The 14,784-nt window shown below is 43.7% G+C and overlaps 1 protein-coding gene across 2 annotated transcripts in view; it reads left to right on the forward strand.

The window, feature by feature from the left end:
* The window catches only part of GRIN2B (glutamate ionotropic receptor NMDA type subunit 2B), a 413,013-nt gene that overhangs the window by 59,059 nt on the left and 339,170 nt on the right, over positions 1 to 14,784 (forward strand). The window lies entirely within an intron of this gene.

The raw sequence follows: 14,784 nt of genomic DNA on the forward strand, positions 1-14,784 counted from the left end.
TTAACCAACTGAGCCACCCAGGCATCCCTCAGTTTGTCTTCTTAAACATATAGGCAGAGCCAGATAGGAGATAAAGACCTTGACTTTGTTCATTTGCTGCAGACTTGCTCTGCTCCTTACGGTTCAATTGTTGGACATCCTTCCCTGCTCTCATCCAGGTTCTACCTACCAAACAGCAGGACGGTACTGGGGAGGAGGTGGGGCAAGAGGGTCATTGTCCAAGTGGTCTCCAAATGTATGCTGTCAATTAGAGAAAAAACTAGCCAGGAGAGCAGCTGCCTGGGAAGAAAGGATGGGTACATTGCTTAGGTGTGGATGGTGGCTTGAGAGTGCATCAGCAGGCAAGGCTCAGTAGCCCAGGCATCAAGCAAGGTCCAGAACAAGAGAGATGAACTGGAAGTTATGTGTACGAACCAGGGTTGGGTGTTGCTTTTTGCAGTCGAGTGTGTGCAGGTCAGCTCCTGTAAAATGCCGGATTCTAGCCATTCTCTGACCCCATCACCTTGGAAGCGTCTGCCTTCTGAATTTGCAGTCCTCCCCTGCCCTCTCCCCTGGTCTGGGTGTGCCCCTGCTGGATTTATTTCCTCTAAAGCACAGCTTCATACAAACAGGAATTCAGAATCTTGCTTCTTCTTGCCTCTTTTTGTTTGCCTCCCCTGATTCTCAGTCACTGAAGTTTATTCTTTGTGTATTCTCTCGGGTTTTTTTTCTTTTTTTCTTTTCCCCACAAACCCTTCAAATTAAAAAGAGGAAAATATTTTAGTCGGGAAAGAATTATGAGAAAAGAAGAGTTAATGGATTAATGGAAAAGCCAGCCACTCTGTATTCTAACAGTAGGTCACTCACAGTACTTATTGCAAGAACCATTAAAATCTTCAACAGGTCATTAGTGCTGACTTTGAACTAGCTCATCAAAATCTCACTATTAATAGCCTTAATAGCTTTGGAAACTGTTTTAGAAAGCTTGAATTTTAACAGGCAGAAATTAAAAGTAGAGCAAGATGACTGTTAGGCTCCTTGAGTTTTAAGGCCCCAAGGGAAATGCAAGGTGTTTGGGGTCCTTTCCCAAAATGTGAGGTTGTTGTGGAGGGCAGGTAATTGAGTTCTCTCATAAAACATCTGCTGGTGCCACCGTCGGGACAGAGGTAAAGTGGATGACATACTGGTCTGCCGAGCCAGGCCCACGTTCCTTTTCAAAATGGTGGCACTCAGGAAAGGAAGCCGTGCTTTGAAGATGCTGTCAGCAAACATCTCAAAAATGATAGCTGTCCTACTTTCTTTTGCAGTCTTTTCATGACATAACAGATCTCACTTTGTTCAAGCCTTTTCTAACACCGTACTCCTGAATTACCCCTTCATTTCTTCCTGTGATTCCCGCTCCGTCACACGCTGTGTAAGAAGATCTTGCAGAAACCGGGGTCCTGGATAGGTCATGTCACACACGAGGCCTTGAACTTAGTCTATGGTCAGGACCCGGGAGGTGCTGAGAGCTCTAATGCGAGACAAAGGCAAGCCTGCTCTTTCAGCTACTTCTTGTCCCTCTTAGTGTAAGGGTGGTTTTTGCTTCAGACATACACTATGGGATACGTGGTTTCTGCCTTATATATGTTGTTAAAGCAAAGATTTCCTTTTTCTTTTGAGCTCCTAGGGGGAAGTTAGCATTTTTATCATTATCTTAATTTTTCCTTTATGACTATAGTCTTAGGGAAGATTTTGTCCATGTCTATGCCTGGGTATGTATGGGGGAGAAGAAGAGAATACCACCTTTGCATGCTAATCCCTAATTTTCTAACTGAGGAAATTAAAGAAACTATAGAAACTGTAGATTACTTCGAGAGAGTAAGAAAATCTTACACAGAAATAGAAGAGTTAACATATGAGCATCGTGTACTTTGAAAAATGTGTGCAAATCATTATGACATGAGAGATAGAGATACACATCTCAGTCTGGATACACACTCCGGATCTACTTTCTATCCTTTCACTCTGCTTTAACCACTGTGAGGCTGAACCTGGTTTACCTGATCACTGGACCACCCAAATCAGATTAGGATTGGCCAGTGGGATGCAAGGGAAGAGAGCATCAGCACAATGAGGCTCGAGGGCCACTCCCCCAGTTTTGTCCCTATTACTTCGTTTCTATCATGCTGTGGGGTGCTGATGGCTTCCTCTTTCTCCCAAAGGCCACAGATGCCTTAGAGGGTGACCCCTCTCACAGGGCCAGCTCCTTCAGGGTTCCTTTATTAGCTCCCTTACCTTGCCTGTGTAGGCATCCAGGGGTTGTAACAGCTCCCACTCTTGCCAGACCCAAGGTGTTTCAATCAGCCACCTTGTTGTTTTTCCCTTGACTCTGCTCACACCTTTATAAATAGTCTCTTTGTTAAATTTGCCTCAGTCTCCCTATTTGGGATTGCCCTCTGTTTCCTTTGGGACCCTACTGATACAATATTAGATATCTTATACCTATATAATATACTTACTACAGTGTACTCCTTTCATATGCTGTATGCAATGTGTACCTGAGGTCTTTCTCAGCACCAGCCAGGATGTTGAGCTGGCTAGTTCCCTCAGAAGCACTGCTCATTGATTCTGGGAGGAAAGAACAACAGGGGTAGGAATCCCTGTTCCTTGTAGACTAAAAAATGGTCTCGATTCTCTCCAGTAATGAGAAGAAAATTCCTCTTTCCTTCCAAATTCTCCTTGCAAGTAAGTAGACTTTTTAGTTGTTGATGGGGCAGCTTCTTCCCCTGTCCCAGAAGCAGTGTAGGTGAATTGTTGTGGAGACAGTGTAGGGTTTGTTGGGTGACAGAAAGCTCCAGCTGGGCTGCAGTTAGGCTGGCCTCACCCTTGGTCTTCATCTCCCCTTGGTCTTCATCTCCCCTTTTGAGCCCGAGTGGCTGAATGTTTTTGGTAATCAGCAAGTATGGCGCTTAATCATGGAGCAGCTCTTAGTCTGAAGCAAAGATGGTGGCCTCCTTACATGCTCTCCACCCAGGAGAGCAGGGCTCCTGGAAAATAAAGCTAGTATTATCTTAGCATTCACCCCTTTACCCTGGATAGCCTGATTCATTTTTGTTACACTTCTCTGAACTCCACTGGGTTTGTTCTGCCCCTACTCTCTCTCTTTATAAGAAGACATGTACCTAATAATTCAGACAATGTACTGTAGAGATCACTTACCGTGATTGTACTTTGCAATGTCTGATGTTTTGTACTTTATGCAATATAGAACTTTAACAGCATTTAAAAGTGCCTCGTCTCGTTGCAATCTCCCGATTCTCTGCTTTCCCCTTAGTTCTAAGGTTAGGTGATTTGTTCTGTTGTGTGAATATTAGAATCATTTCTTTTTCCCAGAAAAAAATGGCAACGTGAATTTTTTTTCAAGTTGAATCAAAACCCTGTAATTTTTAAATCATTTGCTTTGTCTATAGTGGTATTTCTTATGCTAGTGCCCGAAAAGGATCTTGAGAATTGCTGAAGGGCCACATAAACAGAATGTGTACTCTATCTACATTTAGTAGAATCTGCATCTTTAGTCATTGGGCTTTTTGGTGGTTGTCCACAGAAAATGATACTGACTAATATAAGGTCGGGGAAGACATATATTAGACTTGAAGGGAAAGGAAAGGGGAAAAAAGCCACAGAGTCCAAGGATCAAGTTGGCAGGAATGAATAAATTTCTTTTCTCCCAGACATAAACCATTGGAACAAATGATTCTTGGTGGTTCTATGGTGTCTGATGTTTTTCTGACACTATGCTTAAGATTCAAAGTCCAGGGAGAGGGCATCTTTTTGGCCCAGCATGGGCCATCTCATCTCGTTTGACAGTCCCATGGAGATTTTACTCACTGCGGGAGGGGATTTCTTAGCACACAACTTGGGTGTTACCACTGGCAGGAGAGCGGGTGCCTGGCAGGCAAAGCCAACAGATGTCCACTTCAGCATCTCTCTTTAGTCTTCTGTTTATCTCTCTTCCAGATCATTAACTAAGATGTTAAATAAAACTAGACTTACACGGGTACCACAGGCTCCCCACCAGGCATTCTTCTGACTATGTACATTATCACTGATAATTGTTCATTTGCCTTCAGTCGGGTTTTAGCCTCTGTGATGAGCTTCACACCGCTGCCAGTTCGAATTTCTCGTAAGGAATAAACTTCCGTGAGCTGCTGTATCAGTTTCGTTTTTAGAGTCAAAATGTATTATTTCATTGACTGTGTGCTCCTCTCTACTAATTTCGTAATCCTACACCAAATAACAGTTCGATTTGGAAGACTGCCATGTGGCCAAAACATCACCTTTTCCTCGCCAGCTTCGGTTGTGTGAGTGAGGGCCCGAGCTGGGACGACCAGGGGCACCCTGCAATCTACCATTCTGGCTAATGAACTGAAGACACAATTTCGATTTCAAATGACCTGCTGAAGCACTTCAGTGCTCTCTGAACCATTGAGGAAAGATTGAATTGGACTCAGTATAGTTGTATAATCTAAGCTTACTTTAGGATATTCAAATCCAGGGAAAATAGGTAATGATCATTGCCAATGTATATGGAGGAGCTTACTCTGTGCCAGACACCTTGCACTTTGCCTGTATCATCTCTCTTGAGCCTTCACCCCAATCCTAACAACCCTATGAAACAGGTATAATTATTATCCTCATTTTCCTGATGTAGGACCTAAGACTTGGAGGCAAAATAACTTGTCTGAGGTTACACATTTAATAACATATATTTTACCAACTTTCACTTCTATGGTGTGTTGCCACTTGTGCTAGGTAAGTGTTTAGCTACCTATCCATCTGTTCACTGATTCCTCAGTGCAGTGAGTGAGATACACGTTGACTTGGCCAGGCCCTGTTGGAGGCACGCAATACAGAACGCGTAGCTTAAACACGGTGCCTTCCCTGTCACGAGAGAGCTTACATTCTGGTGGGTAAGCTAAGATACATGTAGTAACTCAGTTAGTTGAATGCTACATGCTCTGAAGGGCAGTTCATGGAGAGTGTAGAGACTCAACCTGCCTGATGATGCTGTACCATCTAGAGTCTTTTCTGGAACAGACCTCAGGAGAAGCTCAGGTAGGTAGGTAGGTAGGTAGGTAGTAGGAAGGATAGATAGATGTACATTGTGTCTCTAAGTCTTGCACCAAGATATTCATCATTGCAGAGGGTGGAAATATGTTCTTTAGGTACTGAGAGTACAAAGTAGCCTTCTGTTAGAGTTATTTTCTTTTAAGCTTTGTATTTTATCCTAAAATTTTATTTTAAAGTGCCCTTTCTTTCATAGTATTCCAGGGATTATTTTAATATAAAAACCAGTTCCTAAAAGTAGACACTATGGAAGTAAGACTCAAGAACATGTGCCATATTTCCCCATGCTTTTATATATCTCTGGTGCCCTTAGGGTTGGTATGGGTACTCCAATTGGTGAAGCGTGGGATAGACCAATGTATCAGTCAGGATTCACAGAGGCCACCATGGATATTTTGAATAGGAAGTAGTTGAAGTTTGGGAATTTGAGGCTCATGAAACCTTTGGAAGGTTGGGGGAGGGGAGGCCGGGGAAGCCCCATTCAGGAAAAATGTAAGTGTGGGGACTGCAGTGAACAAGGGGGTGATTCTTGGGAGATGCCCGATGTCACAGGCACGTGCCAGTGCCCAGGTACTTGCCTCAACTTGTCCCCAGAGTGTAGTAGCTTCTCCTTCTCTTCTGCCTTTCCCATCTTATGCTAATGCCCCTTGCTGGTGGAGTCTAATCAGAAGTTTGGCAGCGAGGGCATTTAGAAAAGGTAGCTTCTAGGCTTTAGAGACCTGGCGCAAGAGGGAGCTTAGAGATGAGAATGGTGCTGGGGACCAACAAACAAATCCCGTGCAATTAAAATATGACATTTTGGCCTAGGATAAAGCGATATCATCTCCTTCCTTGTTTTCCCTGCTGCCGCCCTCTCCCTTTAACCTTTCTCCTTGAGAAGATACTGTGCTAGGGAACGATGTTTGAATGACAGGCATACCAGAGTTGGGGAAATTTAGTTTTATTGATTCTCCTTTTTTATTTCACCTTCCTGCTCTTTACCGTCTTGGTTCTCCCACTCCCTTCTTTAAGGGAGGAGAAGGGTTGTTAGTCACAGGATTGTGTTTGAATTCCTCTGGGGGCTTTTTATCATCCTAGGCCTCTCCAGAGATAAGCTCTTAAGGGGAGACACAGGGTGAAAAGCTGAACTGATTGAAAGGATTTGTAGTGTATTCCTCTGTGGGAATGTGATCTTTCTCCTGCGGTGAAGGGAGTTAAATGCTCCAGCCAGTTCATCCTGCAGCATCACTGATCTCATTTTCAAGATGCTTCTGATATGGACCCAAAGAAGAAGGTTTGTTTTTTCTCAGTCCCTGAGATCCCATTGGCCTTCAGAATTGGGGAAGAGGGGGCTTTCCATTCCTTTTCAAGAGACTTCTCTTTTTCGCCTCCCAACTTTCAAGCAAGATCTTGGCCAGAAGTTTTCTTTGGCTCATTTTGATGCTTCCCTACCTTTTTGCCAATGGGTGTCACCATTTTTTTGATCAAATGAATTAGTTTAAGGTCACAGATCATCTTGCAAGATGGTATCACGTGGGTTTTTGTTGTTGTTGTTATTTTTATAGTTGTCATTAAACCTGTAAGAAAAAAAAATGCCATATGGCCTCTACCTGGCATCTGTCATGTCAGACAAGGACATTATTTCTAAAATGTTGGGACCATTCCATACGTGTGTGTATTAGGGAATGTTAGTTTAGAAAGGAGTTTGAATTTTAGAAAAGTTGTGAGAGAAGCAAATGATTTAATTTATATGCATAAGTATTTTATTGGAATAGTTGGAATAAAATCTATGAAGAAAACGAGTTTATAATCTTAAACTTGGTTTTGTTTGCTTTCCATATGGGTTGCATATTGGGACTCCTAGAACTCTAAACTGTAAGGTACATTCAGAAGGTCACCAAGTACCAAACTTAGACACGGTGACTCATAAGATTGGAGATAAGGATGGCCAGGTCTACGTGCCTATTTATGGGAAGGTTTGGTTATGTGCATGTTAATACATTGAAATCAAGCAGGTAAATATAGAGCTTTTGGGTTCTGCATGTGGAACAAAAGGAGCTTGGCTCATTGTGGGAATTCCCCGGAAGGGGGATTTAGAAGCAGGTGAATCTCTATTATTAGGTGGAATTAGAAGTCTTTATTCTGTTTGAGAACAAGTGAGGTATTAAATAACTAAAATAAGGGGCGCTTGGGTGTCTCAGTCAGTTAAGTGGCTGCCTTCGGCTCAGGTCATGATCCCAGGGTCCTGGGATCGAGCCCCGCATCGGGCTCCCTGCTCTGCTTCTCCCTCTGCCTGTCACTCTGCCTATCTGTGCTCTCTCTCTGTACCTCTGTTAAATAAATAAATAAAATCTTTAAAAAAATCAGTAAAATAAATAAAAATAAGTTGGTTGGACTGCCAGTAGTTTTGAGTGTGTGCAAAGATTGAGAAGGATTCTGGAGAAAGAAAGCTGACTTTCAAGTCAGTTGTTCCAAAAGACATCACAGTTGGGAGGGACTAAGGAATCCTTTCCCAGCTTTATTTTGATAAAGTCATTCATTTTGGAACTACAAATCCTATAGGAAAAGATCCCAACTTCATAGTGGGTGGTCTATGAATCAATTATCTACAGGCTTTTAGGGGAGGGAGCAAGTAATAATCCCTTTCATACACTTTCTTTTCCCTTTTTTTTTTCATTTCCAATATTTTATTATGTAAACATTCAGAAAAGTTGGAAGAATTTTACTGTGAACACCTATATACCATCTAGATTCTACCACTAAGATTTTTTTTTTGCCTTACAAAGATTTTATAAATCCCAGAATCAGAACCTCCCCTCCCCTCTCCCATTTCTCTTTAAATTTTTAATGTTATGTTAATCACCATACATTACATCATTAGTTTTTGATGTAGTGTTCCGTGATTCATTGTTTGTGCATAATACCCAGTGCTCCACGCAGAACGTGCCCTCTTTAATACCCATCACCAGGCTAACCCATCCCCCCACCCCCCTCCCCTCTTAATCAGTGTCTCACTGCAGAATGTGAAATGAATAGAAAATGAAAAGGAACTGGGTTGGTCAACCCTGTTTGTGACTGATAATTAGGTGAGGGATCAGAAGCCAGGAGTTTTGTGGACATTTCACTCAACATGTTCAGATTTCACACCCTCAAACTCCTATTAATGGATAAATGAATGGCGTTTATTAGAATCAGTTGAACTAAGATTTATTGACTTCTGTTTTTCATATGCTTTACCTTATATCATTGTATTTAATCTCTTCAGCAATTGCATGAAGTTTAGTACTATTTCCCTTTTACAGATTAAAAAAATAAGGTCCAGAGGAGTTAAGAGACATGTCTGTTTAAATGCACACAAGGAGAAAAGGGGGGACCTGGTCTCAAAAGTTAACCTAATGGATATCTGATGGCCAGTCCAGTGGCCTACTTGGTTCCAGCTTCTGGGGACCTGAATTCTATCATTGATATTGCCAGCTGACCACTGTGATGTCTTTATTTGGGAAAATCTACCCAGCAGGTCCAAAAAGCCTGGTGAGGTGACCTAATTTATAAGAGGATACAAAAAACCCTGCAAAAAAAAATCTGATGTTTTCTAGCATGTAGAATAATAAGAAAGCAAAAAGAAGCATTTTGTGTATTCTGGAATTGTCACTTAAAATGAGATATTCTCACAGAATGGGACGTATGTTTTTCATCCAACCATTATAGGCAAGTTTTGAATATATATTCAGCTGTAATATTACATAGTTTCCTGAGGATATCTAGCTTTCTTCTGAACTTGGGGGTAAATTTACCTTCTTAAAACTTGGCCTCCTAAATGTGGCTTAGAAGATCAATTTTAAGACTCTAATGGCATGTCAGAAAAATTTCCAGCGAGCCCACATTTACCCTGGTCATTGCTGTCTGCTTCCTCTTACCCTGCATCATTCTATCGTACTGTACTTTACAGCAGCTTTTAGCCTCCTGACATTCCTCTCGTTAAATTCACTGTCATGTGGCGTCTCTTCTCTTTTTAAAGTACTGCAACACTTCCCAACATAATCAGTCCACTCTAATGGTCACCAGCTCTCTCTAAAATCTTGGATCAGCATCCTATGGTGAGCTGGCTACCTGTAGCAGTGGTTTTAGGGTGTCTCTTCCAAGAAACAGCAACCACCGTTCACCAATATGGTGGGTTGCTAGGGCTTTGTAAAAGCCATAGGAGCCTTGATTATGTTGGGGAGGAGAAATTTTTCTCTACCCTTCAAGATTCTTCTAGCTGGGCTAAGAATTAAATTGACACGAGACAATGAGATTAACAGCAGAAAATCAAATTTAATATTGTACATATGGGGAATCCACACAGATATGAGACTTCAAAGACAGTCAGGCAAAATGAGATATGTTTGTCATCCTGAACTAAGGAGAAAGGGGGTAGGGGTTTGGGACTTTGAAGGGAAGGTAAGCAATTCACAGGAAGATGAAAAAGAGTGAATGTCTGGTAAACAAACATTTGCAGGGCTTCAGAAACAATGGGACATACAAAGGAATTTTAACAAGCTGACTTTATTAAATTCCTTCCTGTCTATCACCCCTAATTCATACTATGTTGTAATTATCTGTGGTGATAGCTCTCTTCCTGGAGCAGGTTCTCTTATCTAAATTCCTTTTAAGCAGTTAGGTGGAATTCTTCCTGAGCCTTTTGGGCTTTGATTTTAGCTCGAAATAATCTGCATGGCTAAGTGGCGCATTTTGGGGTGGCCTGCCCTTGGCCCCTACAATTAGTAGGATCATGAGATTTTGTTTGCAAGCCCCACACAGGCAGGAGACTTTTTATAATGGGGTGTGACCCAAGGGAACATGATGTTCTTGGGCTGGCTGCATGAATTTGGAAGAGGGCCAAGGGGGCTGGGAAAGACTGGGAAGACTGAGAGGTTCCAAAATGAAATGGGGCCAGTTTTGGGGCTTGCCCCCAGTTTAGAAGGCTCATTTCACCCTCTGTGCTTTTGACTTTCTCTCACATGCTCTTCCTTAAACGTAGCTGCCCCATTCCCAACCTTACCTGGCATATTTCTGTCCATTCTTCAGTACCAGCTCAAAGGCTACCTCCTGGTAGAGCTTCCTTGACTTTCTTGTGACATGTCCTGCTCTATTTTCTGTGTTTCCGAACAGCTTGTGTGGACAATGTACCTTGTGTGTGGTAATTACTTGTTTATAGATTTGTCTGTAACTGAGCTTGGAGCCCCATTGTCATTTGTGCCCTCCTGGCATGTAGTAAAGGCTAGATAGATATTTATCAAGTGAGCAGATGTGCTTTCCCTCCCATCCTCACTCCTCTTACTTGGGCCAGGGTTTTTGTTTTTGTTTTGTTTGTTTTGTTTTCTTTTTGTCTAGGGCAAGTGGCTGAGAACAATCCACACAACACATTTAGCACCTTGGGATGAAGGTCATGAAAGAGTGTGAGGCTCATGCATTCCAAACAAGAGGATGAGTCTTCCCTCTTTCAACCCCTTAGGGCCAATTTGGCAAAGATGATAATTTGTGGATGATTTCAAACCTAACAAACTTTCCAATTGAAAGTAAAAGCTAACTTAATATTCTTTATTGCTTCTTGGAATCTGATCTTGGCAAGATTCATGTAAAAAATACTATGAAGTAATTCTTGTGGAATTTAGACTCCGTGAAATACAAATGCCAGGGATCTCATTTTCAAAAAGGTCTCCAGAGTTTTGCCCCCCATCTTTAGTCAGTGCACGGGCTTTTCCTTGCCGGCCTGAAAGCTCTGCCCTTTGGTGAGATATCCCGCAGAGTAATCCCTTGGTGGCAAGGGAAACCCTTAGGGACTGTTAAAAGGATAGTTGCAATTTACATACATTCTTTTTTTTTTTTAGTTTTATTTTATTATGTTACGTTAGTCACCATACAGTACATCATTAGTTTTTGATGTAGTGTTCCATGATTCATTGTTTGCGTATAACACCCAGTGCTCCATGCAGTGCGTACCCTCTTTAATACCCATCACCGGGCTCACCCATCCCCCCACCCCCCTCCTCTCTAAAACCTTCAGTTTGTTTCTCAGTGTCCATAGTCTCTCATGATTCTCCCAAATGCAGTGAACCAGGGGAAATGTTGATTTTACCTGCATTCTAAAAACAAGTCTTCTAGTTGCCTTGTGATTGAAGGGCATTGGAAATAGCCTTTGAGCGACCTCATTCTCCTGCTCTACCAAACTGCCCTTGATGGAGGCAACAGCGGCCAAATAGAGATACCAGTCAGGTGGTTGGAAGGTTTAAATGTCTTGCTCCTCGGGAGAGTGGCTGGAGTTAGCACTTTGGCAGCAACTGGCGGTGGTTCTAAGGCTGTGTTGTCCAATGTGGAATAGAGTAGCCGCTGGTCATATGTGGCTACTTAGATTTAAATTCATTAAAATAAAATGAAATAAAAGTTCAGTTTTTCCATTGCTGAGCTGCATCTCAAGTGCTCACTGACCACTGCAGATATAAATTGTCATCATTGCAGAAAGTGCTATTGGGCAGTGCTGCTCCAAGGAGCTGGAAGCCTCTAATGTTACTTCTGCAAGATGCCTGACTTTTTTCAGAATGGCCAGGAGCAGTCCCGGGAGGTGCAGCTTAAAATAGAGAGGGAGGTCAGTGAATAGTGTTTGTTTTCCTGTGGCCAGGGGTTGGGTGATGCCTTTGGGTACAACTAGCAGGTCTGAAACATAGCTAGTGGAGAGCGAGGAGATGGAGTGGCTGAGACTCAAAACTGAAATCTGAGTTATCGTGTGACTAACGCATGCCAGGAATTATGCTGGTTGCCTTCACTTTTGTTACCTTACTTCAGCCGCTAAGATAGTGGCTACTTGTCTGCTTTTTACTGCTGAGAAAACTGAGACCCAGAGGATCAAGTCAGGGCTAGCGGGGTCTGAGTTGGAACCTACCGCTTCTAACTCTTAAGTTCAGTGCTTTTCTGGCTTTAGGGGTGGGGAGAGAGAGGAAGGAGCAGATGGGCAAAGGATCATTAGTTAAAAGGGGAGACATTAGTTTGAAGAAATCACCCTGTTTGCTCCATCCAGTCATGCCTTGGAGCCTGGTTAGTGCTTGACCACCTGCTCAGGGTCTCTTTTCAAGGGTTGCTGCTAAGGTGGATTTTTCTTCCTTGGGAAGCGTAATGAATGGAATGAGGATCTGCTGAATCTAGAGTCAAAGATGAAAACTTAGTATTAATTATGTAGCAGGTACTGTTCAGTGTGCCAGATACTGTTCTGAAGTGTTTTTGCATAAGTAACTTGTTTAATCCATATAACCACCCTATGAGGTAGAGACTGTTATTATCCTGATTTTGTGGTTGAAGAAACTGTGGCTTGGAGAGAGAGAGTATATTGTCCGAGATCACACACGTCCTGACCCTGTGCCCTCAAGCACGCAGCGTGGAGCCGGAGGCTCAGGTGAGCCTGTTCTTCTCACAGACCTGATAATGCTCTCTGACACCTTAAAGGTGGCTTCCTGCCAACCATATTAAATCCGTAGCTTTCTCAGGAGTATTAATTCCTCCCAGTGTCATTCACACCTCATTTCCTTTAATCACTAAACACAGGAAAAGTCATTCACTCTCCCCTTGCACTTACTGTATCACCCCTCTCCTCCTTCCTTCTTCTCTAACCTGATGGTCTCCCTTCTCTCTTGCTTTTCTCTTTCTCCTGTTTCTCTGTGAGTGGCAAGAGACCCCGGTTGGCTATTATTCACTGCATAAGGTTGCTGAATTGCACCCCGAGTGAATGTCAGCCAGGGATGGAAGGGCTGCGGCATCAGCTCCATCTTAATGACCACCCCCCTTGCTGAGGGGCCATCTGCGGCAAGCCCCCTCCCTGTGTCAGGTGCAGTCCCCAAAGGGAGAGGTGGGCGGCGGGTCACGTGGGGCTCGATGAGTCCCTGCCCCCCGGACACCCCCGCCCCGGCCCCGCATGTGGGGCGCCGGTTTCTTCTCTGCCTGCGGCCCTGCACAAAGTGGCAGAGCTTCACTGTGCTGATGGCATGGGCAGTCAAGCCTGCCCTTTCCCAGCTGAAAGCATTCTTCCTGAGGAGGTGGAAAAAAACTGACAAGAGGGAGAATCAAAGAGTCCGAAGGAAACAGGTACTCGAATACCTTCCTCTGCGGGTACACAGCCCCTCCACCTCCGGCAAGGGAGACACCCCGCCACTGACCCCCAGCTGCCTGTGCGAAGTCTTCGCCCTCATCCTGTCAGTGTGGGGGTGCCTGGGGGTGCCCGGGGCGGAGGAGGAGCCTCAGGCCTAGATTAGGAGTCCTGATAAAGCGAGGGAGAAGAGATCATCCTCCCTCCAAGCCATGGAAGGGAAGGGACCTTCCAGAAAACCAGAAGATAGGATTTTGACTTACTGCCTGAGGTGAGCAGGTAGCCAAGAAGAATTGTGTAAAAAGTAATAAATATTGACACAAACTGTACAAAGTTTGTGAGTTGGTTCCTGGCTCCCGGGCTGTGAGGTCAGAGCAGACTTCTGAGACTAATTTGCTTTCCCGGTCGCCCGAGGCCCCCTTTCAAGCTCACTTCTGGGGCTTCTCCCCTCCGCCACTCCCACCTCCAACTTCTACCAACACTGGTGTTGAGGCTCAGAGTCCAGTCCTTTCCCTAGAGGCTGAACCAACTATGTGATCATTCATTCCTTTATTTGAAAATATCATCTTATTCTGCTTTAGGCTCATTATCTCTCACGTTTTTTCTTATACATTCTGTGCCAACTGCTAGAGATATAAAAATGTATGGGGTATAGTTGTTTTCTAGAAGAGTTCCTGGTCTCCTTGAAGAGACAGATAAGACTCAGCATAGTGTCCCAGTAGAGGTACTGTAGGGTCTCATATGAGGGCAGATCGGGGCCTGGAGGAGGAGGGCCAGCCCAGGGACATGCAGGGGGTGTTGGGAATGCCTTTTAAGTGAAGGTGATGCTTGGGCTGGCTCATTAAGGAGGGAAGGACAAGCTGTCCCAGGCCCCCTTCGGCAGGAGTTAAGGCATGGAAATGCGAGAAAGCATGACAGATTTGGAAATCTTCAAGTAAAGGGCAGTAGGTTTGGAGTAGATGGGTTCCTGAGGAGTCATGCCATTAGAGGAGAATGAAAATTTATGGAAATGGAAACTGCAAAGATCATTTTATGTCACGGTAAGGGAATACTTTGAACTCTATCCTGAGAGCTGTGGGAATCTACTGAAAAATCTTTAAACAGAGGAGTGACACAGTGAAATTTACATTTTATTAAAAAAAATTCCTTGGGAAATGGTGTACCGGATTGCTCGGAGTGGGGTGATCTGGTGGCAGAGTTCGTGGAGGAGAGGCTTTCCTGGGAACCCGGGCCAGAAGTGGTGAAGGTCTGAGCCAGAGTGGGGGCAGGAAGATGAGGCGGAGGGAGGACCGGGGTAAAGGGATTAGCTACAGGATGGGCTACACCTTCTCTGGGGCTGGAGAGAAGGCTGTGTGTTGCTAGAATAATGGTGTCCATGTGTTTGTCCCATTTCATCAAACAAGTCCAGTTCATTTTTCATCCTTGCACCTAACACCAAAGCATTATAAAGGCATCTACTCTTCTCTCTGGAACAAATTTGGGAGTGTTTATTTTTGTGTCCTATCAGTTTGGTAAGACTAAGCTCTTCAAGGAAGGGTGCACAGTGTATTTATCCATCTATTATGTGCGGCATTCGGCACACCAGGGATACTTAATAAGTCTTT

The sequence above is a fragment of the Callorhinus ursinus genome, unplaced genomic scaffold (assembly GCF_003265705.2).
Source record: "Callorhinus ursinus isolate GAN/ISIS: 27379988/994484 unplaced genomic scaffold, GSC_fseal_2.0 scaffold27, whole genome shotgun sequence".
Taxonomy (NCBI): Eukaryota; Metazoa; Chordata; class Mammalia; order Carnivora; family Otariidae; genus Callorhinus; species Callorhinus ursinus.